Source organism: Panthera leo, chromosome C1, assembly GCF_018350215.1.
Source record: "Panthera leo isolate Ple1 chromosome C1, P.leo_Ple1_pat1.1, whole genome shotgun sequence".
NCBI classification, from domain to species: domain Eukaryota; kingdom Metazoa; phylum Chordata; class Mammalia; order Carnivora; family Felidae; genus Panthera; species Panthera leo.
Window position 1 is genome coordinate 91,369,835 of NC_056686.1, and position 25,198 is coordinate 91,395,032.

The 25,198-nt window shown below is 38.5% G+C and overlaps 1 protein-coding gene across 6 annotated transcripts in view; it reads right to left on the reverse strand.

The window, feature by feature from the left end:
• Positions 1 to 25,198, reverse strand: part of VAV3 (vav guanine nucleotide exchange factor 3) — a 468,861-nt gene that overhangs the window by 133,505 nt on the left and 310,158 nt on the right. The gene's annotated exons all lie outside the window — the stretch shown is intronic.

Genomic DNA, 25,198 nt, shown 5'->3' on the forward strand with positions numbered 1-25,198 from the left:
CATGAACTCCTGCAGACACAGGGACTGGCAGTTGTAGGCCCAAGAAAAGCTAGCTGAGTCGCATTTGTTCCTGCTCTATTTGCTATCAGTCACATCTTCTATCCCTGACTAATTAAACAGGATTCTATCCAAATTTCTTCAGTGTGGGGGTGGGGGGAGGAGGGTGAGATGTATTTTTTTTTCTTGCTAATACATCACCCACTAGAAAACCCTGGTTTGCAAAACAGTAAAAATTAAAACATTTTGTTTATAATAGTGAATACCTGTAAATAAACTAAATATCCAATGATGAGGTATTGGGCAAATATATTGTGGTACCTCCACATAATGGAAGAATAATCAGCCATTTAATTGTATTCAAGAAGAGGTTTTACAAGAAAATACAAGTATAAAGGTATACTGTAAACAATACATATGTACATATGTGAATTTCTGTTACTATAGAGGGTATAACACAGAAAAAAAGAGAAATTAGGACCACTTTAGAGTCTCATAGCATCACATAATGTTCCTTCACTGTACTTGTTTACAATATCAATTTTTACATTTATTGAATGATTATTTTATTAATGTTTCTCTTCCCCCAAATAATATAAGCTCCATGAGGCCGGGGCTCCACCAAATTGATTTAATCACTGTATCCCTAGCATCATACATGGCACCTAGCATAAACAGGCATTTAACAAATGCATTAAAGTTTAATGGAGGACAAAAGAAGATTAAAGATATAAGTGCAAAATGAAGTTGGTGTATAAAATATATTCCGAGATACAACCTATTGTTAAATACAGGTTACAAATTTAGTGCCAAACTTCCCAGAAACCAAAGCAAAGAGGAAAATAGGATAGCTTCTAAGATAAGTACACATATTTTCCTGGCACTACAGTGAAAGAAAAATCGCACTGATAGGTTTTCATAAAAGGGTTTTTCATAGAAGTGTGGTATGTAGCCAATGTCTTCAACAACATCCTTATACACACAAGTGTGCACCTGCCACTTCCACCTCTTCTTCCTATGAGCCCAGGTCATCATTCTAAAGTACAGCTCAGCAAAAGCAATTCTATGGGGGCATCTTTCAGAACGTATTCCATCACATACCATCACTTAAAACAGTCCTCATCTCGCCTGAAGTCAGATATCAAGCTTTGGCTAGTCAAATATATTTCCAATATAACAATTACTAATTCCAAACATACGAAAATTATCTATGGATAAGGCAAGCACTTGTGCCAAAACTTGAAATACTAGATCTAGAGGTACCAGTCCTTATAATTTAGAAGAAATTTCCATAACAAATACAAGGCTGTTACTATCTTAACTGATATTAGCTTATGCAACTCATTTCTCCAATGAGGACTGAAGATAGATCAGAAAATGCACAAATCCCACAGCTCAAAAGAGACCTAAAGTTGTATCAAATAGAGACCCCATTCCCCACTTAGTCCCCATGATGCAGGACAGACCACCAAGCTAGCTGGAAAATGGATCTAATTTAGGTTTTGGTATACTTTGAGATTTACCAACTAAAGAATATTAAGAATATGAGAACAGCATATCCAGGTTGTTTTTGTAATGTCTCAAGTGATTCTGAATTCTCCAGTTCTAAAAAGGCATACTTAGAAGTCTTGGCAAAATATCAAAATATGATCATTTTATTACCTCAATGTAGGCGTTCCTATAAGATACCATTTTAAGAATTTCATTAAATTATGGGTTTTCCTTTCTTTTGTTACCGTGAAAAATTTCAGAATATCCTATATTGTCAACTATCATATATTGTGAAAGTAAATCCACCAAATAGCTAATAAATAAGTACAAAGAAACTTATTCACACAATCTTTCAGTAAACAATACTAAATCCTTACTTGTTTTTTCATAATTTGTTCACTCAACACCACAGCATACTAATTACACTGCTAGCTATTGGAAAGGGCAATAAAATAAAAAACCAACAGGTTCTCCAAAAACCAAGTTAAAAAAATAGAGTTCAGAAGGGACACCTTCACCTATTCCTAAGGTTTCACAAAAGAGAAATTTATAAATCACATCCAAATCTTATTCTTTATATTCCAAATCACGTACAGTCTTTTATCTAGGGAAATGAATAGTTTCAAATACCAATAAATAGTCTTATCTATTATATAATGCACTTTTTTATTTCATTCAATGTTGACTTTATAGTAATTTTAAATATACATCCATCACTGAATTTGTGACATCTCAAGGAAAATATTGAACGAAATGTAAAGTCAGTTAAATCTATAATACGTTCAAAGTAGAAAAAATGTCAGACTACAAGTAATTTGGGTCTTTGTTGCAAACTTGATGTGTGGCTTTTGGCATATAACATCTTTCTATTTTTAGTCTCTTTGCTAATCAAAGAATTATATCTGTCATCCTTGCTATAGAAGGCCATGGTCCAGGAGTGGGAGAAGGAAGGAGAATCACCAATTGTTGGTACCTATTCTATCATTCAGATTTGTCCTGAAAATAAAACATATATATATACATATCATATTAACTTTTATTTATTAAGTGAAAAGCATTATACAAATGCTGGATGGTACATCTATTCTTACTGTTATCGTTGGCTTAAATGACAACTATGTAGTGGAAAACCCAAAGGCCTCATAAACGCAGAAGAAAATCATGACCTACCCACACATATCCTGAATCAGTGGAAATAAAGATTTTCTTGTAGTAGACATTTAATAAGCATATTAAAATTTATTTATTTAGTCATAGATTCAACACATTAATTGAGTGCGTATTATATGCTAGTCACTTTCTAGAGCTGGGAATAGAACAGTGAATTTACCCACCCAAACAGTCACAGCTCTCCAGTTAATCTGGATTATCTTGCTTTAATTCTTCCATTAAAATATACTGTTTATACTCTTGATACTGAGTGAGTGAGAAAGGGAAAGAGAGAGGGGCCTACAGGCAGAGAGACTCTCAATTTTCAGGATTAAACACCAAGACATGTCCCACTGTGTTAGGTATTCTATGTAAGGGATAGGTTTTAGGGAATTTGGATTTTCTCATTCTCTGGTCCAATAAATCTGTACCCTAAATTCAAACACTGAAGATAAAATGAATTAGGAGTACTGAGTTGGCATGGTGAATTTAAGTTCTTGTAGCACATTCTAAATTGTGGCTGATAATATGAAGTTTGCTGGTGAATTAATGTGTTTTATAAGCATACGGAAATGGAGATGCTATTGCTCCGAAGCAATACTGGGGAACAATAGAAGGAAATCTGAAAGATAATCTGACAAGCCTCATAGGGATTTCCTTTTCAAATTCTGTGATGATTATAGATGAAAACACCTTTTTTAATCATTTTAACTTTGCATTTCAAGTCTCTGTTTTATACTAAACTCCACACACAAGTGTAAATTGAGCAGGATTTCAGTATAAATTTGGCATGAATTGAAGCTAGGATCTTTTATCAAAACCAAAACCTACACTCCACAAGAGTACTTTAAAACATTAAATATACTTACTAGAGGGAAAGGCATATTCATTATTAACACTACCGTGACAAAACGGATGACTGATAAAGGTTTTTAAGGTGGTTTGGTCTATTCTAGGCCCTGTGGAACTTCTGCATCGTGAAGATGCCTGTCCTCTACCAGCTTGCCATAAAGACTCATGCATGCCATACTCACTCACTTGCCATAAAGACTCTCACATGGACAACTTGTGCAGGAGGGAAGAACTTGCACAGCACTTGGAGAATTATGTGAAAGCAATCACAGAACAGCTTTGGGAGCAAAACACAAGAACTGGAGACAGGAGGACAGGTGGCTCATCAGAGTCCCCATTTCAGAGCAGGTGCAAGGAAAACTTTTATTAAAGTAGGAGAGAAGGGATTGGTGTTCAAAGTATAAGCTGGGTAGAGTAAGGACTTGTTCAGGTGAACAGCTTGACAGTTGATGCCCCAAATTCTAGGGTGGACAAGAAAATCATTGATGGGTTCATGCTTCTAGACCAAATTTAGGCACCAAGAATTGAATCAGGGCACATGAAAACAAAAAGGTAACAAAAGTTATATGGATCTCGACGGGGGTGGGGGAGTGTACATTCAGTAGAATAACTAAAGAAAGATGATCTCAAGGTATGGGCTGCTGCTGTGTGTCCTTCCTTGTATTAAAGAACTTTCTGGAGCAGATCAGGGGCTACTGAGGCTGACAGATTAGAACCACATGGCCAATGACCTTTGCTAAGGTCTAGGACCCCGGGAAATGATTCAGCGTTCAAACTGGAAACAATGGATAAGTAGCACTGAGAAGGCAAGGCACTCCATTGTTGGGAACTAGTGCAGGATTAGCAGAATCAGAAAAAGGCAGGATAGATAAGGAAAACAAAGGCTCCAGAGGGCAGCAAACACACCTGACCTTCAAGGAGAGAAACAAAATGGAAGCTGTGCTCTCCCCTTACGGCGGATGGGGAAACAGAAACACAAACGCATCGCTCTCCCCACAAGGGAAAACACAACACTGCCCCTAATGGTATCAAGGCGACCTTCCAGGGAGGAAAAAAACTCATGCTTCTTCAGTCTATCCCCAAGACTGAAGAAAATCTGACGATGCCTTGACATCAAACAACACAAAATAATCAGGAAACCCAAGTAAACTCCTGGCTTCCTCCAGCCACAGAATGGCTGAGGACCGCCCTTCCCTACTACTTTACATCTCCAAATATTTGGGTGATAGAATTTCCCAACTATTTCTGCAGAAAATGAATCCAAGCCTGCTATTACTCTCTGGGTGTCCCAAAGAACAGATAGCAAGAGGGAGACAGTGTTTTCTGTGGAGTCAGTTGTGCTTAAGAGTATCAGAATATGCAGAACAGCCCAAACACAGCCTCATTCTCCACCGTGAAGTATTAGATTGATCCTCTATTCCTGCCTTTGTGCTGAATTTTGGTTTCCCCCTGCTCCCTTCAAAACTAATTACATTACAGAAACTCAGGGTAAAATATTCTGCAAAGCACACTTTTCTCACTATTCTTGTCAATGAACTTCAAATTGTACTGTGATTTGGGATTCTCTGTCCTACAGTCTCTATCCATTTTGAAATAATTTAAACTCCCAAATGAGGCCAAAGGCATACAGAACAGTGAAACTCAAGTAGCTACTCCTAAAACAAAAATTCAAACAGTCTCACTGGCTTGAAATAGACACATGTGCCAGTCTACCTCAAAAACAAAAACAAAAAACACACAATCACCCTCAAAAAATATCAAGTCACTCCAGCAAATGGAGGCATCTCAAAAAAACATCTGAGCACCTTCCATGCTCTAACCAATGTGTAATAAATATACAATGAAATCCTGACCTTGAAGAGTTGTTTTGTGAGGGAAAGGGGACCTGCTTGAATATACAGAGTCTTCCAAACCCCAATGCTAGGTGAGGCCAGGGGTGAACAGCAGCATGACGCACACCATCCTCCTTTACAAGTCCCTCCCATGGGCCTTGCTTCCCTTCTAGTCACAAGCATCACGGGCCTACATTACTGCCACAGCCTGTGGGCTCAGCCCAACTTATGCCTACGCCCTCAGGGTTCTCTTTCCATGCAGTCTGGGAAAGGGAAGCTGTAATCATCACCTAAGCTCCCAGTGAGTTCTCCACCATTCGCAACCATCCTCCACATGCACTCCTGTTTCTTCTGTCAGCTTACAACTGGGTTCTCTCTCTGAGCCGAGTCCTTCAGATTGCCAGGTCAGTTAAGATAGGTAACTTGGTTCAATTTCCTTCTATTCTCACAGATTGTGTTTTGGCCTCATGCATGAAAGCCTGTGGATGGCTCCCAGCCACAGCACAGCAACTCTGGCCAGAACCCTGGGCCTGCGTTCATCTGGGAGGAGAAACTAAAACTGTCAGTATCAGCAACTTCTAAGTCCTTAAGATCTCTGGAAAATCCTGACACTTGCTTTACTCATATTTTCTCATTCAACATCACAACAACTCTATGAAATAAGCATTATCATCTCCATTTGCAGATTATGAAACTGAGGCTCAGAGAGCTTAAAGTTTGAGAGTCACCTAACTAGAAAATTTAAGTGTCGTGATTCAAATGTTGTCTATTGATTTCCAAAATTAATGCTTCTAACTTTTATCTTCTATGATCCTGAGTTTAACAGAAAAGAGAAAATCTTTAGGGGACTTGGTTTTGGGGAATTTCCATCTGGCCCATGCCAGGATAATGATCAGAAGAGCAGCCCTAGCACATGGGGATGGTCCACAGCAGGGCATGGTCATATAAAAACCAGTGAATTCAGAGCTCCAACCCCAGGATGTCCTCATTCTCACCATCCCTTTCCCTGTCCAATGCCAACTCCCAGAAAGAGGCATTCAGTATCACAAGGGGTCTCAGGGTAATGTTTAGCTTGGGAGCTGAAGCTACATCAGACTACAGGGCACACAGCAGCTTCATGGACCAGCTGATAACTTAGTAGACCCAACTCATCCTTGAACCAGAGGGCACACTGGTACAACATTGCTGTCAGCCACGGTCTACGACAAGCTTGTTCCTTCCCAACCCCCAAAACAATTTGCGATCTTCCATTTTTCCATATTCGTTAGTGGTGCCACCACGTTTTCAATGTTGTAAAGAAAGAACCCAAACAATATCTGGGGCACCTGGGTGGCTCAGTCAGTTAAGCACACAACTTTGGCTCAGGTCATGATCTCATGGTTTGTGGGTTTGAGCCTCGTGTTGGGCTTTGCTGACAGCTCAGAGATTGGAGCCTGTTTCAGATTCTGTGCCTCCCTCCCTCTCTCTCTCTCTGCCCCTCCCCTGCTTATGTGAACTCTCTCTCTCTCAAAAATAAACATTAAAAAAAAAAGTAGAAAACAATATCAACATGGAGCTGATATAAAAGTTTAATAAGTGAATGCACACAAAAAAACGTGCACTGTGCCTGATACATGATAATACAGAATAAATGTTAAATAGTATTACTTTATTTAAATGTTATAATATTTAAATACTGTAAGGTAGATATTATGTCTCCACTTTGTGATGTCCTAAATGAGGCTTAGAAAATAAAGTTCAGCAACTTGCCCCAGCTCATGAAGCTATTAACGGGCGGAGCTCTGATTTGACTCGTTACAACCCAGAACTAAGGAGTTTGAAAATTATTATGTGGGTTATGAAGAGCAACAGAAACATTTCAAATGGGAAAATTATATCTCTAACTATAGTATCCCATCATAAACTCAAGAGACCCATTTATTCAAGGTATTTTAAAATGTTCATTTTGGTCTCAGCTTCAAACCATTGTCCCTGGTCATGACTATTCCTCCTTATTCCCACAACTCCAAATCCTATCCATCCCTTAGCTTAGGCTCCATGCTTTGAGACCTTCCTAGATCACTGTAGCCCCTATAATCTTCTTTTCTCTAAAATTATATGGCACTTCCTCTTACACTGTTACTCAGTTTCTCCAGTCATTCTTTTATATGAACAGTATTTATTAAATGCCAAACATACATCAAGCACTATGCTGGGGGTGAGAAGCATGGCCCCTGCCCTTAAGCTCCTTTCAATTTAGGATGAAGACACACAAAGAAATAAAGCGTTCCCCTAAGGTATAAGATACAGTGGAGAATAAAGAAGAGATTGGTCAATCCTATAGTATAGGCAGAAGGGAGGCAGGGCATGAGGGTGTGAAAAGAGAGCACCTGTCTTGGATCTGAGTCTCGAAAGATGAAAAGCCATTCCCTTGTCGACCTCAGGAGAGGACAGGTCTCAGGCAAGTAAAGGACACTGTGATCAAAGGTCCAGAGGAATAAAGCAGGGTGGCATGTGCTGGCAGCCTGCAGGAGTGCAGTCTGGTTGCAGCACTCGAGTTGGGCATGGGCTGGACTGTAGATGCTGCTTGCATGTGCTCTAGGAGTCTGATCTTTTCTGTGGGCAGGGAGTGACCACATAAGGCCTGTGTGCACATAGCCAGATTATGTTAGCACGTTGGAAGGAAAACTCTGGCAGCTATGTCATAGAAAGGGTGAGACTAGAGCCAGGGAGATGGCTTCAGAGACTACTGCAACAGGCTAGGCAGAGGAGTGTCAAGATGCAAACTGAGGCAGTAACACTGGGAATGAAAAACACAGTTGAAATCGAAGATAAAGCTCACAAGAGTCAGGGATGCAAGTTTAGAGATAAGCAATTTAGAAAGAACACTCTTACGAGCCTGTTAGGGGCTTCCAAGTGGCTGTGCAGGCAGCAGAAGGCCAGTGGAGAGGCTAACAGAAGCCCAAAAATAAATTATGAAGACTTTGTATTTTCCTTCTTCTTGATTCCACATAACTGGTGTCCCCACTGGGCAGGGTCTTAGCCTCACAAGTGGTCATCTGAATCAAGGACTAATGATACTTCAACTGAACTTTCCTTAAAAATGACGAATGATAAATGGGAGCCTGCAATATAATGTGAAGAAAAAGTGGGGAGGTGAACAAGCCACTCATGGCTTATGGACTTCAGACCAAACTTTAAAAACGCTGGTCATGCTGGGCAAATTTCAATAGCTAATCAGAGCCTGCTTCTTGGGTTTCCTGTGCAACTCTTTGGCTATAAAGGAATACTCTCACTCAATGATAATTTTATTGACACGCTCTTCCTTTCCCTTATAGCAACACGGCAACCACATTGTCCTGGGGAAGTATGTACTTTCAAATAGCAATTCTGATTAGATGAAGGCAAACACAAAAGTCATTTGAATTTAGGTTATTGCTGGACCAAAAAAACCACAAGAAACAAAAAACAAAGAAAACCCTCTAATGAAAGATTTTAATATATGCTATCAATATCCCTATCTCAAATAAATGATGATTTGTGACAGTCTACCTTCAGGGCTGTTGGAAAAAAAATCAATGATCTTTTTAAAATTTGAGCTCTGATATTTGCAAAGTGCTTTTGGTTCAGATGAGGAAAAGCACTAGAGGAGTACATAAATAGATAAATAAATCAATCTATTAAAAAAAAATTGCTCACAGAAGATAAACAAATCACCCCAAAGCAGAATTTTATTAAACTCTACTTAGGTCTGATCTTCACACAAAGCTACAATTCTCCCAGAAAGTCTCTCTGTGCTTTGACTGCAGGTACTGTGCGGATACTTTTCATGGAGCAGTGCTGACCACTAATGGCCGGTTAGCTCATTTTGGTTTTCCCAATCATGTCTCAGAACTGTCTCTGAAGAAGTCATTGATTAAAGTAATCAATCAATTCTCCACTCAATAATGCTCTGGCTTCTTCTGCTTTTAATATCAAAAAGCACTAAAAACTAGTAGTAATCAAGTTTCCTGGATCACACTCTATCTGTGCTTTTTGGTCAAAGGTTCATAGATAATTTCTTTGGCTTTAAAAGATGATGTGTTCTACTGAATGAGCATAGACTATCAATCTCATTTCTTTATTAATTTTGAATGTAAGCAATGCCTTCATTTATAATTAAACTAAGTTAATTTTGAGTATTACTTTATCACCGCTGTATTTCCACAGAAGGAATAAGTCCTACTTATTGAATTTTCCTGATGGTTTATAGACTAGATACACAGAATTTAAAGCATATCATCACCTTTAGGGCATGAAACATTCATCTTCCCAAAGGGATCACACTATCATCATCTAGTATGTACACACACACACACACACACACACACACACACACACAGCATACCTATTTTTGTGAACCAAAAGAGAACAAGCACAAGAAAAAAAAATGTCATAACTGTTGGGTAGAAATAAAAGATGATGAGAGTACACTATTAATATTGTATCACATTGAGCTTCCACTCCTCCCCCATGTTCTTTATCCATTCAACAAGTCTTCAACATATTCAAGAAATAGGCTGCACAAAGTCCTACACAAGAGCAGAATTCTTAGTGATGTCAGAAAAGAATAGATCACAAATATTTTTAAACCCTCTCTTTAAGATGAATGAAGTTCTAGAGAAAAAAAGAGGATCTTTGCCTTGCCTGGGTCCTCCGGCCATGTTGGTGGTAGAACTTGGGTCCTTCCTTACCAGTTTTCTCCTTGTCCAGCACTCAGTGAACTCCACTAAGTTGTCTTTTCCATTTGTTCTCCTTTTCTGTTTTTTGGATGCTGAATATGATCTCCACTATCAAATCTCAGAATCTTTAAACCTTCATTACTATTCATCACTAACATTCTCAGCTGTCTTACCTTTCCTCAAAATTATTAAAAATATTACTAAAGCATAAATTAATCATTAGGCATTTAACCTCCAAACACCTTTCTGAAACTAGGCTTATTGGTAATTTTACATAAGTGTGAATTCTCACTTTCCAAATAAATTTAAAAACCAACTGCAAATAGTCTACTAATAAACATTTAAAATTAATATTTGACTATTCCCCAACCAGTCAGGTATTCAGATTGTCAACCTATCCAGTACATTCAAAATGGCCAGCTAGCCATATTTTAAATTAAACATAAGCCCATGGGATTTAGCTTTTGTGGGCTTTGCACGTTTAGACTTGTGTCAATATCAAGAGTCAATACAAACCTAATACTAAAACACTCAATCTCTTATGTTGAAATTTTATAAAACCAAGGATTCTCTTAAAGCATCAATACCTTTTAGAGTCATTTTTAAACCCCCCAAATAAACTCAGTCTAAGGGGAGTTTCATTATAATTGAATATGGAATTTCAAGTTAGACTGGGCAACACATTAAACAATTAAACAAGCAAGAAGTTTAATTAAATTTCTAATTCACATTGGATTTCATTCTATCCTACAATTATAAGGTTTCAAGCCAGTATCAAGTATTCAGGAGTGCCCTGCTGAAAATATATCTGCAATGTCAACAGTGAGCAATATATTAATGTCAGATAGATGGTGGAATAATGGCTGTTATTGTTAAGATCACTGGAGGCTGGCTGACTTTTCCTTCTCCTCCTCTACCCCAAGTCCACTAGTCCCCAGACAGGGAAGTGGCAGCTTTTCCTGACAGAGATAATGGGAAAAGAGGTAAACTCCCTCATTTTATGGAAAAGGAACCTGATAAAAAAAACTGTCCTTGAAAGAAGAGGAATCGCCAGGAATTGAAAAGGATGTGGGGTCTAGTATCAATCCTACCACTTGCCACTCCTGTGGCTTTGAACAAGTTCCTCTGTCGACAAAGTCACCCTAGATCCAATTGGATATGAAATTGGAGGTCATCCAGCACACAGACATTTAAGAGGGGGGGAACAACCCACCATCTGTTAATTGATCTATCTGTCAAATGGCTGAGGCAAGAGAGGGGTGGGTGCTCTTGATCTTTGTGGTTCCAAAGTTAAGGCTCTTTATTACACTGCCCTAAAGTAAAACCTTCATGGCAAGAGCCTCACGTATATGGGCATGTATCATATGTAAACATGTATGTGTAGAATGTGTGTATGTGTATAATACAAAATGTGCCCAAATAAGCTGTACTGAGGAAAAGGCTTAGCATAGACTACTTACCAGCTTGCACAAGTTTAATGCCACGAGGAAAAAGAAGGCTCAGCTAAATAAACAGATGAAAAAGTATTTTCAAGACCAGAAACAATAACGCAAGCTTAGAGCTCGATGTACAGAGTCATCATTGTCACCAAGCATCATTTTAATCTTGAGACTTCCTATCTGGAAGGATTCAGAAGAGTTCCTAATTCATTATTCCAAGTCTGCATGGTATTTAGAAAATTGCTTTGTAGTGTTCCTTCTTAGTAGATCAAAGCCCTGTAAAACCATTTAGTTTTTTCTCAATCTGAAAGATGTTTAGGTCATGATAACTGGAAAATACAATGCAAACCCCTACTACAATTAAATAAGCCAGGAATAGTTTTGGCTTAGTAAACTACCTACGGCCTCAGATCTATTTTGTAATGTATAAAGCACTATTTCCAAGCTATCTGGTTTTTAAAATGCACCAATAGCAACAGCATTAATTTAAAATACCAGTGTTCAATATGTCAAAGCTCAAATATTCTCTGAGAGGGAGCTTTAATGCGTATATATTATTAATGCACTATCAGAGAACAGATCCCTGAGTTGATTCTGACCAGTGAGTCATTAGAGACTACAAAAGAGCAAATTTGGAGTACGATAATAGACAGAATTTTTTTCTGGGTGATATCACTATCCAGGGGAGAAGAAACAAAGTACAAGAAGTTTGCAGCTTCAGGTTGCGGGATAGGAAAGCAGACTTTAATAAAACATTGTTTTTATTCTTTACTAGCCACTTGGGCAAGAAACTCTTTAGAGAAAAGAACGGGAAAAGCATATCTTGAACCACAGTGGAAGCTCTATTATGAGCTGGGTGGCCCAGGTGGGTACTTATATCTCTGGTCCTTAGTTTTCTTATTTAAAAGAAAAAAAAAAAAGGAGAGATAACTGTCACCATCATAACTTCCATGAAGATTTAATGAGACAAATATCAAAAAGCATAGCATTGTACTTGGAATACAATGTTAATGTCACTGAACATTAATTCTCTCATAGGATTGATGCAAGAGGGGAAGAATATAAAATAAGACAGTATTATTTTTATGAATTTTTCAATTTATAAAGCCCATTAATTTAGGGCACTTGTGACTTTTGACATTTTTCCCCCTTTCCTCAAAGGCCTGGCTACTTGGTGCAGATTGATATTGCAAATATAAAGATGTGGATAGGACTAAAACCATGGCCCACTGGAATATTCTAATCACTTGTGAAGCAGATAATCTGAGCTCCCAAACTCAGTGTTTTCTTAGACAAAGGTGTTCAGAAGAAAGTGTGCTATTCTAATAAGTAACAGAGAGGTCAGATGCTTCTGCTCAGTGCTTCAAATTAGGCTCTCCTCAGGAGAGCCCAAAGTTTATCGTAAAGGAGAAAAATGACTGTTCTCACACTGTGCTCCTATCTCCAGTGACTTATGTAATGCACATCCAATGTTACCTCAATACAAACACATTTATTTAAAACTCATCTTAATCCACCCTGATAACTAACCAGGACTTAGTTTCAGACCACAGGCTTTTTCTCCCCAATCCCCTTACCTCTAAAAGAGAATTTAGGGTTGCCTGGGTGGCTTAGTTGGTTAAGTGTCTGACTCTTGATTTCAGCTTAGGTCAGAATTTCATGGGTTCGTGAGTTTGAGTCCCACATCTGGCTCTGTGCTGACAGTGTGGGGCCTGCTTAAGGTTCTCTTTCTCTCCCTCTCCCTCTGCGCCCCCCCCCCCAAGAATACATACATAAACATAAAAAACTAAAAATAAAAAAGAATTTAAACTCTGAGACTAAAATCACATCATCTAGACAACTGGAAAAAGGAAACATCATCAAATTAAATCAAACAAAAACTTTGCATAGACTGTATTAAGCATGATTCTATAAGGTGACCAAAAATGTTGCCATACGTTAACTTGTAAATTAATACTTAATTTACATTAAGGAAATTCTTTGAAGCCCAAATCATCCTTATATATTGTTAATAATATACACGATGTTATTATTTGATTCTGTAAAAATAACCAATTCTTATCCAATAGCATCACCACAAAATAAGGGGAAAGCATTTAAGTTCTAAATCATACTTTTCATCCAGTATGTGAATATACTACACAAAAATACCTCTTGCTTTTAAAACAAACTGAAGGAAACTTTCGTCTCTGGAGAACAACAGTAGGCATTCTTGTTATAAATGAGACAGCATGGGGTGAGGGAAAAAGCTCTGAATGCAGATTCAAGATCAGTCTCTGCCACTTGTTAACTAAAAAAGCACACACAAAACATTTAATCTCTATTTTTCTTTATTTTTTAAAGATAATACCTTCTGGCTATCTCACAGCATTCCTTAATCATCAAGGTATTATGGAAACTATAAAGCAGTATAAGAGTAAGGAATTATCCCTATATGCTCCCAGACTCTAAATACTCTGACATGAAGGAATTAAAATCTGAAATCTTCCTTATAATTCTTAGAATCAGAAAAACATACTATGCATAATTCAATCAGAAGTCCCCAAATTGATTTCTCAATAACTTGGAGATAAAACTGTCTCATTTAGTTCTTCTGTGGGGATGTTAGCAGTTGGCATTGCACCCTGCCCATAATATTGGACTGAAATTCAGCATTAACTTACGCATAACTTTATACCTTTATATTAATCCAGGTTAGCATTCACCTAAACTAGTTAATGAAAGCATCTTTCGAAATTAAGTTTCTTTTCACTTAAGGTAAAGAATGTTTAAACCTTGAAGCTGGAGGAATAGCTACCTTCAAATGCCTGAAGGGTCACCACATAGAGGAAAGACACACATTCTATTTGGGTCCAACAAATGACATTACGAAATTATTCTCAAACAGGTTTCAACTCGTTGTAAGGAAGTGATTTCTACAGTCAAAGGTAAGCAACGAGCAAATGAGTCCAGAAGTGGTGAGCTCATCACAAGAGGCATGTAAGCACAGACTATACTTGGAAAGAAATTGTAGGAAAGGGTTGAACACTAAATGGTTGGAATAGAGGAACACCAAACTCTTCTCAAAGTGTCCATCAAACAGTATGGTTTCTGAGGATCTTGATAATTATGAGCAGGTATTCAGAGTATATGAGAGAAAAATCACCTAGAACAAATTAATTTTTCTAAATTACATATCAGTGATATATGGCATTTTTTCCTAATTATTTAAAGTAAAATACATACACTCAACCTGTAATGACTTTTTCTAAATGAAGAGCAAAAACTTCAGTTGCCAATGCCTTTCTTAGATTCCCAGAAAGTCAGTAACTCTCAAAATTTTCCTGGTCACATCACCTGCACTGGATTTTTCTCTGCTGAAATTTCCAATTCCATTCTCCTCACATCAAATAATGTGTGGCAATAAGCCAAGGGAGATAGGCTAGAGGAGCTCAATTTTTATTTATTTTTATTTTTTAAAGTTTATTTATTGGGGGAGGGGGGAGGGACAGAGAGAGAGGGAGAAGGAGAATCCCAAGCAGGCTCCACACTGTCAGCAGGGAACCTGACGCACGGCTGGATCTCAGGAACCCTGAGATCATGACCTGGGCTGAAATCAGGAGTCAGGCGCTTAACCAACTGAGCCACATAGATGCCCCTCAAGCAGGACGTTCTTATTTCTCCAACTACACTGCTATTGCTTACTGTCTTGTGAAGAGGAAAAACAAAGTTTCTTCTATTGCTTCCATTGTAAGGCTAGCCAACCTTCTATCACTGTTTATTTTGTACTGTAGAGCCCAAAGTAATAATTCCTATGATTTAATAATTTATCAAAAAAAATACCCTAAAAGTAGTACATATGACATTAACTAGTAGGTTTAAATTTATAAATTAAAGCTTGCTCACTATTATAGAATTCACTAATTATGTCATTTTCTTAGAGGAAACCATGTATATACTTGACTCGATACAATAAACAGTTCCAAAATAAACTTATTTTTTGTGTTATTCTCTACATTACCCAGACAAGCTGGAGTCAGCATAGTAACGACCACTGCCAGGTTCAACACTCCTGGTTGCACTATTATTCATATAAGGAGAAGGACAAAAGAAAAACACAATAGATCAAAGGGTCTGCAACAGAAGTTCAGGGAAACCAACATTAATTCAGCCTTTACAATGTTACTTGCATTTAGTTTTAACAGAGTAATGCTTATTGGTTGGTGGAAATTTTGGTATCTATCCCTTCTTCATGCCTATGATTTCTCCTTCTTTATAAGCATGGTCAGGGATGCCAGAAAAATGTCGAGCAAGTATTAAATATAACCAGGGGAGGAGGAGAGAGGTTGATCCCCACTAGGCAATAACAGAACGAGAATACTGTTTAATATTTACTAATGCTTTGTCATGCGTGAAATGCTTTTACATGTTTCTGGATCAAACAGGCTACTGAAAGACTCCATTTAATGACAGCTGTGGTTTTTCTGAGCACTGTCCCGTATCCTACTTCCTTTTATTGCTGCCAGGAAACTGCGGTTTAGTTCCCTACACTGACTTAACTGCCAATTTTGAAAGGTTATAGATAATACAACAGATTCAGGGAGAGTTGAACTGGCTTCAACTTGGGAGATTAATGTGAATAGGTCAGTACCATAAGACTCAGTACAGCCCAGGGGTGATGGATCAAGTCAGCATGGATCTCATATCCATAAACAAATTCTTCATATTAAAGACTCACAATGAAAGCCTTTTAAGAAGAAAAGGCTGTTTTTAGAGAAAATAATTTCTCCAAAACACCAAAAATGTATGTGGATAGATAACACAGAGATGCTCTGCAGGATGCTATTTTTGTAGTATGTCTGTAAGGCTACCAGTTTCAAGTAGACCCTGACACGGGCTTTGGACACCCAGAAAATGCCAAAGAAGTGCCAACAAAGCCAAAATGTCACTCCCATATTTGGCTCATCCAAGAAGGCTCACCCTTGGGCCAACTCTTGACACCACCCTAGTCTTCCTTTGCCCCTTCTGGTTTTCTTGGTGTGCTCTCCAAGGAGGAAATTTCAGAATAAATAACAAGCACAAATGGCAATACTGCTGGAAAGAAAATGCTCCAAGAGAACAAAGACCCATCACTTACTATAAAATTATCTCTGCTGATGTTGGTTGACTACTGGCCTGGATTCTTTGGGTCTCATAGTCCTTTCCAATAAACATTATAATAAAACCTAATGAAACCAGATACCCAAATAGGTGAAGTCTGCTTTTTGAGCATATATTTTTGATATTCATTTGGACAGAACAAAATAATGTCAAATACAGATAATTCGGTTTTGGTGGCATAGAGAACATTTTGTAGCTAAATCATCATGATGGCCTAAACAGGAATTAGTGCTACTAAAAATTTTAAAAATAAAATAAAATAAAATAACACTACTACCAAAGGCCACAGGGTGGTTCCATTACAGCTGAGATCATTTAAGTGGTAACACAGACTCACTACATTCCCTAGGCCTAATCATCATCTTTGGGCTGTAACACAGGGGTCACTAACTGCAGCTCATGAGCCAAATATGGCCCACCACCTGCTTTATTGGAACACACCACACATGTTCATTTATGTATCATCCATGGCTGTGCTACTACGGCAATGATAGAATAGAGTAATTGTGACAGAGACCATATGGTCCACAAAGTCTACCGTATTTACTTTCTGGCCCCTTACGAAAAAAAGTGGGTTGGTCCCTGTTCTAAGAGATGAAATTTGTAGTCTCAAAGGTACCTATTTATATATCTGAGAAGATCCAAACAGACCTCCTGATGAAGAAAATGGAGAAAAGGAGCGAGAGGAGAAAAGAAAAGGAGGAAGAAGTAACAGTACTACCAAACTCGTGGTACCAGTAGTAGCAGCAGGAGTAGCAGCAGTAACTTGGGCTTGCTGTAGAAGTCTTTGACCTAGCTTCACGTAGATGGAAGAATCTCCCTCTAGGCAAAAGCATCAACAAAGTCAGTCTTTTAAATATGCATAACAGAATGTCAAATTTGCTGTCGCAAATTTACTATTATATTATAAATATGGGTCACTCAACCAACCAATAGCAAAGGCCACCGTCGCTTGAGACGCCCAGATTTCTTAATCTTGAATTGATGTGATATAACACGGCTTTATTCCTCGAAATCCCAGGATGGCTAGGGGAGGTGCACTCTCTCTGGCATGACTAGTCAGGCCTCATTGCAGAACAGTGAGCTCAGGATACCAGTCCACTACAGGGAGCAGTATATGGTGAGGAAGGTCATACTGAAGATGTCAACAAGACCAGTGAAATGGCAGAGGGAAGAGGTGCATGAAATAAGCCTTCTTCATGACACCCGTGAGTATCACAAAATCTAGGCCATGACTGCATTTCTTCTGGGTCAGAAGTTTGTACAGAGAGAAATGTGAGGAAGTAGGTGGGCTTTGAGCACCTCAGACCCTAGAACTGGAGTTTGGGCCATGTTCTGCCCACCATCTCCCAGAGGCAAGGAGGCCCAGGTGGCATAGGTGGCATAGAACATTACATACTGTTCTGTACTTTTCAGCGTTAAGTATAAGTTAGGTCAGCATTATGTGAAAGAGTCTAGGTAGTGTGAAAATTACCCATCTCAGTTGGTTAAGTTTTATCCAAAAATTGAGTCAGTCTGCCGAAAAGAAAGATATACGGAAGGACAAAAAGAAACATAACCTGGAAGCATCAGGTTAGGTGGCTACAAAACTGCCTTCATGAAATTGCAATCTCATTTTTTAATACTAATTTAAGAAAAAATTATTATATGTGACATCAACTTCTAGTACTTCAAAAAATCTAATGCTGCTAGTGGAAAACATATGTTTTTCAGTATCTCCTAAGAATCCACATTATAAAACCTTCTTATCATACCAGAAAGTTTCTTTCCCTCAAGGGCTGCTGTGATATTTTTTTTTTTTTAATTTTTTTAACGTTTATTTATTTTTGAGACAGAGAGAGACAGAGCATGAACGGGGGAGGGGCAGAGAGAGAGGGAGACACAGAATCGGAAGCAGGCTCCAGGCTCTGAGCCATCAGCCCAGAGCCCGACGCGGGGCTCAAACCCACGGACCGCGAGATCGTGACCTGAGCCGAAGTCGGACGCTTAACCGACTGAGCCACCCAGGCGCCCCGGCTGTTGTGATATTTTGTCAGACAATATGAATTCCTTAACTCATCAAGTCTTTGTGGGTTTTTTTTAATTACCCTTATCAGAAAACTTGAAATTTCAAGTTTATAGTAAAAATATGATTATCCACTATGTGCTACAAGATGTGATAGGACCCCTCATGCATGTGAACAACACTGACAAGACACCTGCCTTCTTGGTGTTTTTACCCAGGGGTAAATAGCCAGGAAATGGGCAGCTAGGTCTAAAGGTGATCTCAACAATCCAAGGGCCCAGGACTTGGTGCCTTAAAGGTACACATACAGAAACCAAAATAACCAAAATGCAATTGCATTCTTTACTTAACATTTCAAAGAACTTTATAAAAGGGAATATAATTTGAATCCACAGGTATATATTTCAAAAGGTGCTTTTCCCTTTCCAAATTCCTCAAACTCCATAGCTATTCTAGAGCCTCATTCACACCAAAACCCCAAATTTTCTTTCCATTTCTGGAACCATGAAGCTTTCTTTTTTCCTTTCTCCCAGCATTAGCCAAGCAGTTCAATTTACCTTCTCTCTTAGTAAGCAGGAAAGAAATCCCTAATCTTTAGGAAGAGAAAAGACAGGCAAAATTGGGCAGGCAAATAGCAGATTCCCTTCAACAAACAGGGTGCGGAGGAGCAGAGTGAAAGCTATAAATACTACCCTTGGATAATTTCTGTAGGGCCATATAATTACAATTGTGAGAGAATACTGGAAAGGTAAGGTTACTAATTTAGCATTGTGGTCAGAAGGGATCTCTTTCACAAAGTCACATTTAAAGCTAAGATCTGTAGAATAAAAAACCAGCTAACCAAAGACCAAGAGGAAAGACCATCCTAGGTAGGAAAGCCTCTAGGTTGGTTGCCTGAGGCCTGTGCATTCTCCAGGAACTGAAATCCACCCTATCTAACTACAGCAAAAGGAACACAAGTGAAACTGATAAGAGATGTGGCTGGAAGACAGGCAGGATAAAATCATGGAGGGCCTTCAGATCCTGGCAAGAATGTTGAGATTATAACAAGTGCTATACATAGCCAACGAAGGGTTTTAAGTAGGGCAAGACACAACTGGACCACCCTGAAGAGTAGACTAGTAAGGAGAGAGCAAGGAATGCAGAAGCTAATTAGAGATATGAAAGGCTTAGACCAGGGAGGTGAACATGAAGATTACAAGTGGTCAGATTCAATCTGTAGAGGTTGGTGAGATGTTGAACACATATGGAGGGAGAAGGGCAATTGCTAGGCTTCCTCTAGTTACACTTGAGTAAATGGGATTGGAAGAAAGGTATTATTTAGCTAGAAACATCAAGAGTTCAGTCTTTACATTCAATTCCTTATATATTTACTAAAAATTGTCACATTTATAAATTACACTATTTAAATTAAATTGCAATAGCTCCCTCATTGTTATATGCCCAGGGCTTCCAATAATATCTGTCAACAAGGCAAGTGCTAAGTACTTGTAGAATGAATGTAATTTCCTCCAGTAATTATCTCTCTGGTATTCAAAACATCTGAGCAACATCTTTAGATTAAAACAAATTTTATGTTTTTGAAGTTATGTTTGATAAGATAGGATTTCATATTTAAAATGTAAAAAACATACTCATTGCTTTTAATAATACAAACTACAGAAGGTAAATTTCAAGAAAATATTCTTGTCTAGTAGATCCTAACTTTGAGGAAAATGTTTTGAAACATTGTTCTGTTTGACCTCTGATTATTTAAATTTTTCCTTTTAATTCTGTGGCATGTGTGCTTTTTATGGTGAGTGACCTCAAATTCATTCTGGAAGTAAATGGGAGAATAAATTAGAAAGAAACACTGTAGCTCAGATCAAATGCGTTTTTGTGCAGTTTAGTGGCTTGATTCTTGGCCCCTGACCCACCCTAGTTGGAGAGCACTCTTTTTCAGGGGTCCATCCTAGGAAACAAAGCTCAGGTGGCTGCCCTTCCAGATGACTAACATGACAAGGCAGCCTGGCCCCAGAGCCTCTTTCTGGCTCTGTAATTTCCTTATCCCTTTCTCCTACTCTTCTCCCCACAACCAGAGTCTGAGCATTTAAGAGATAAATATCCTGGGCTAATCTTTGAGCACACGTTAATACCTCTCTGTTATTCTTCCTCTTGTGAAAACCATGTAGCATTGTACATATGGGACACAGTGAAGAAATCTTAGTGGGAATGATGGTATATGTATCTTTTAGAGAACTTTCTTTACTCAAAGGATTAAATATGAATTGTTAGAATTTCAAGAATTGGGTCAGTCCAAAGAAATTCCAAGCAAGAGAACCTTTCAGTTCCCTTCAGTGAACACTCAGAGGCTGTTTAAGAATCTACCACTTTCTACCATCTGCAATGTTTTTTTCCACCTATTTTTTTTTCCTCTTTCTCTTTCTTTAAAAAGCCTTTGTATTCTATTATTCAATTTATTTATTTCATATTTTGCCCAACTTTGACTTATTTCTGGAACATTTAAGGAAACTGCCTGATCTTCTAGATCAGCGGGGGGGTTGAGGGAGAGGGAATAGAAAAAAGGAAACCTAGTTTTAGATAAAAGGATTTGAGTCCAGTTGCTTATTTTTAGCACCTTCATGGATAAAGACATGCTATGAACTGAGATCCTGAACTCTATTATAAATGATTTGACATTGAAGTTGTACAAATTTGGTCAAATACTCCTATGATTGCTAGTTTCCTGAACTATAAAGTGGGTATGACAACGTTTATCAATTTAAATCTAATAGGAGAAATTCTTAAAAACACATTGGGTATAAGGGATTCAGAGAAAACATATCCATAAGCTTCCTCACAGTATTTTGAAAACTGCTATAGACACATCCGTATTTTCCTGTATAATTATGAAAACTAGCTTAAGCTAATAAAAGTATTTGCCATCTTATTTCCAAGAAAACTAAAATGGAATTGTCAGAGACAATGATGAAAGTCCTTTTAGAAATAAGTAAGAATAAGCAATGTATATGTATCAGCCTCCTAAAGACTTAAATATGTTTTTCAGAGCATAGTCCCCCAGAAATATGGCTTCCAACATCATTTGGTTCAGTAACTGCTCCAACAACCTCAAGAGAAGTCAGTCCTGCTACCACTTCTCCTCACAGGAAGAAAAGAAAAAAACATTCTTCTCCCTGTCCCATCCAAGTGGATCACTGCTGCTTTTCTCTTTGTTCAGTCTTTCTTACAGAGGTTTGCCAAGTTCTGATGTGGTTCACTGCTGGAAGTGGTTATGGCCAAAGAAGGTCAGAGAACACAGCTACTGAGCAGGGACAGGGATGTGCTTGGGAAAGACACAGGCTGAGATTCAGGTCGCCTCTTGGGAGATGATTTGCGTTTACTGGATACTTACTGTTTATTGGTATTCAAACTTTTCTACGGTCTTTTATAATGTTCTAAATTAAAAACAGTATTTTAAACATCTTAAAGGTGATTTGCAATTTTTTAAAATAAAAATGATCCAATTATCCTATAAACAGCAGAATTGCCATCTTCTGTAAATAGAACTGGCAAGCATTTCATCAGTCTTAAAATATCACATCCCTTGATTTCCCACCACCCTCCTACCAATGCCTCCCTTTCCTTCTCTGAGCTCCTTAAAGCAGCACTCCAGAATGCTCTAGGAGGACCTACGTGTCCCATGTTAATGCTAAAGAGACTCGCAGAAGATGGCTTGTGGAGGTATCCAAGGCTTAGTGTTTTTCATGGGCTGTCGTGAATGCTGCCAGATTTCTTAGTTTCCTTTGTTCTCCATAGCTTATAGATTAAGGGACTAGAACTTTAGATAATGGGTAAAATAGCAAAATTTGAACCATAGGTAGCATCTTAAGCTTCAGGACTTACCTAGATTATTCTATTGTCCTGAGCACAAGACAAGCAGGAGCTGTCTTACAAAGCTGGAAGCAGGGCTTTCCTGCATAAGGCGAGGAGGAAATAATGAAATATTCTGATGCTTTAGTAAAATCCTGACTAATTTTACTTTGCTGTAATTGGCACAATCACTCCTTATAGAAGCCCTCAACTTCGACTTTGAGCAATTCTCAAAAAAGGTACTTCCACCCTCTCACCATCTGCATGGGCAGTCAATGGAATTCTGAAATATAAACAGCCACTTGGATGTTTAATTATACTGTAGAAGTGCCTGGAAAATGAGCAAAGATTAAGACTCCCAGGGGGCACTTTGGTGGCTCAGTGGGTTGAGCATCTGACTCTTGGTTTTGGCTCAGGTCATGATCTCACGATCTGTGAGATGGAGCTCCTCCTTGGGCTGTGCATTGACAGTGCAGAGCCTGCTTAGGATTCTCTCTCTCTCTCTCTCTCTCTCTCTCTCTCTCTCTCTCTGCCCCTGCCCCACTCACACCCACATGCACCTGTGCACTCTCTCTCAAAATAAATAAACATAAAAAAAAATAATCCCAGTTTCCCTGTGTGTGGTACAGCCATATTTATTGTGGTGGAACAATTTAAATCCATCCATACCTACCCCTATAAGTATATACCTATAATGCAGTGATTGGTATTTATCTACAACTACAAATTTCTCCCCGTCTTCCATATGAGAACCTGGAATCCCTAGCCAGGGACAGTCTCGCCTGGAATAAAGATTCTTTTTTTGAAAGTTTATTTATTTGGGGGCGCCTAGGTGGCTCAGTCTGTCGAGCGTCCGACTTTAGCTCAGGTCGTGATCTCGCAGTTTGTGAGTTTGAGCCCCGTGTCGGGCTCTGTGCTGACAGCTCAAAGCCTGGAGCCTACTTCGGATTCTGTGTCTCCTTCGCTCTCTCCCCTCCCCCACTTGTGCTCTGTCTCTATCAAAAATAAATAAAATATAAAATTTTTTAAGTTTATTTATTTGGATAGAGAGAGAGCATACATGCAGGCGAGGGGCAGAGAGATAGAGAAAGTGAGAAAATCTCAAGTAGGCTCCACACTGTCAGTGAAGAGCCTGGTGCAGGGCTCAAACTCACAAACTGCGAGATCATGACCTGAGCTGAACTGAAGAGTTGGATGCTTAAATGACTGAGCCACCCAGGTTCCCCTGGAATACAGATTCTATTTCCTAGGCTCCTTTGACAGATGTGGCCACATTACTAAGTTCTGGTCACTGTTAGCAAAAGAAGTTTGTGGCATATCTGCAAAGGATCCTTAAAAGTGAGAGGTTACCTTCTCTTGCCTAGACTGTCTATTTTATAGGTGGAGCACCAGCAGCTGCCTTGGACAACAAAGTGACCAACCTTGAGCATAGAAGCCAAATGCTGATAATGGAGAGCAGGAAGACCTGGGCCAGGTCCCTGATGATACCCCAGGGAGTCACCAGACCCCCTCTCACTACCTACCCAGATTTTTTACACAAAAGAGATAAAAACATCTTTCTTTCCGAACCTCTTTTATCCAGTGTGAAGCTGATTAATGGAAACTGAACAAAATGTTAACTGATATGCCTGTCATATATAGTCCAAGGAGACTGTCTGCTCTGGACAAGAAATTTAACTTCCCTCCTCCGCAGAAATTTCTTTACTCCTCTAAAGATTATACAGCCAAAGAGAACCCATAAGAAAATAGTAGCCCTAGCATCATTCCCACAAAAGCAAAGGCTTGAGATCAGCTCTACTTTTGCCCATTGTCACCAACCCAGGTAGACAATCTACCACTTGAAACCTCACTGAAACAACACACTAGGTTTATGATGCAGACGACTGCACACCAGAGACTGGCAAGAGGCCACTAACTTCATCATTTATGCCACAACCAAAGGGGTCCCTGTAGTATAGTCATGGCATCGACACACATAACTACTAACTTTTCTTGTTTCATTATTGTAATTAATAATACGTTATAAGGATGATAATGATATACTGGGACAATGCCTTCTGATTTTACAAGTCCTCATGGGTGTAGTAGGGTCTTATAAATATAAAACAATATTAATAATAGTGACAACAATAGATATCACTTATTGTTCAGTGTCATATGACTACTGGGGTACTATTTGGCTAACACTCTGCCAGACACATATCTGGAATTCAAAATATTATTATCTTTATTTTACAGAGGAGGAAACCGAGGCTCTGAGAAACTAATCAGTTTAGTTAAGACTATGTAGCCAGTTCATGGGGGTGATTAATGCTAAATCCAGAATTGTCTACGAGCTTAGAAATAATTTAGCAGCACAATCATTACTCTCAAAATGTTAGATAAAATAATCTTTAAAAAATCTGTTTTTCTCACTTCAGAACTACAATAAGACACTCTAATCTTACCTCCATTTTCCATTAACATGAGCATTTCTTAAAACAAAACAAAAGAACAAAAGCCTGATAGAATTTGTCCACAAATGGTAAGCAGTGCTAGAATACAAATGAAGCAAATCACTAAAGGGTTTTTTTTTTCCTCCAGAATTTCACCTTTTGTTAACAGTTTCAATTTCAGGGTGACCTATATGTTTCCATAACAAGGGTCGCTATGTACCTTTTAATCCATGAACATCAAAACAAAAAGAAACCCCTATGATGGCATGTTCTTGTGTAATTATATCTCTTCATGCTCTTCCTTTTGAAA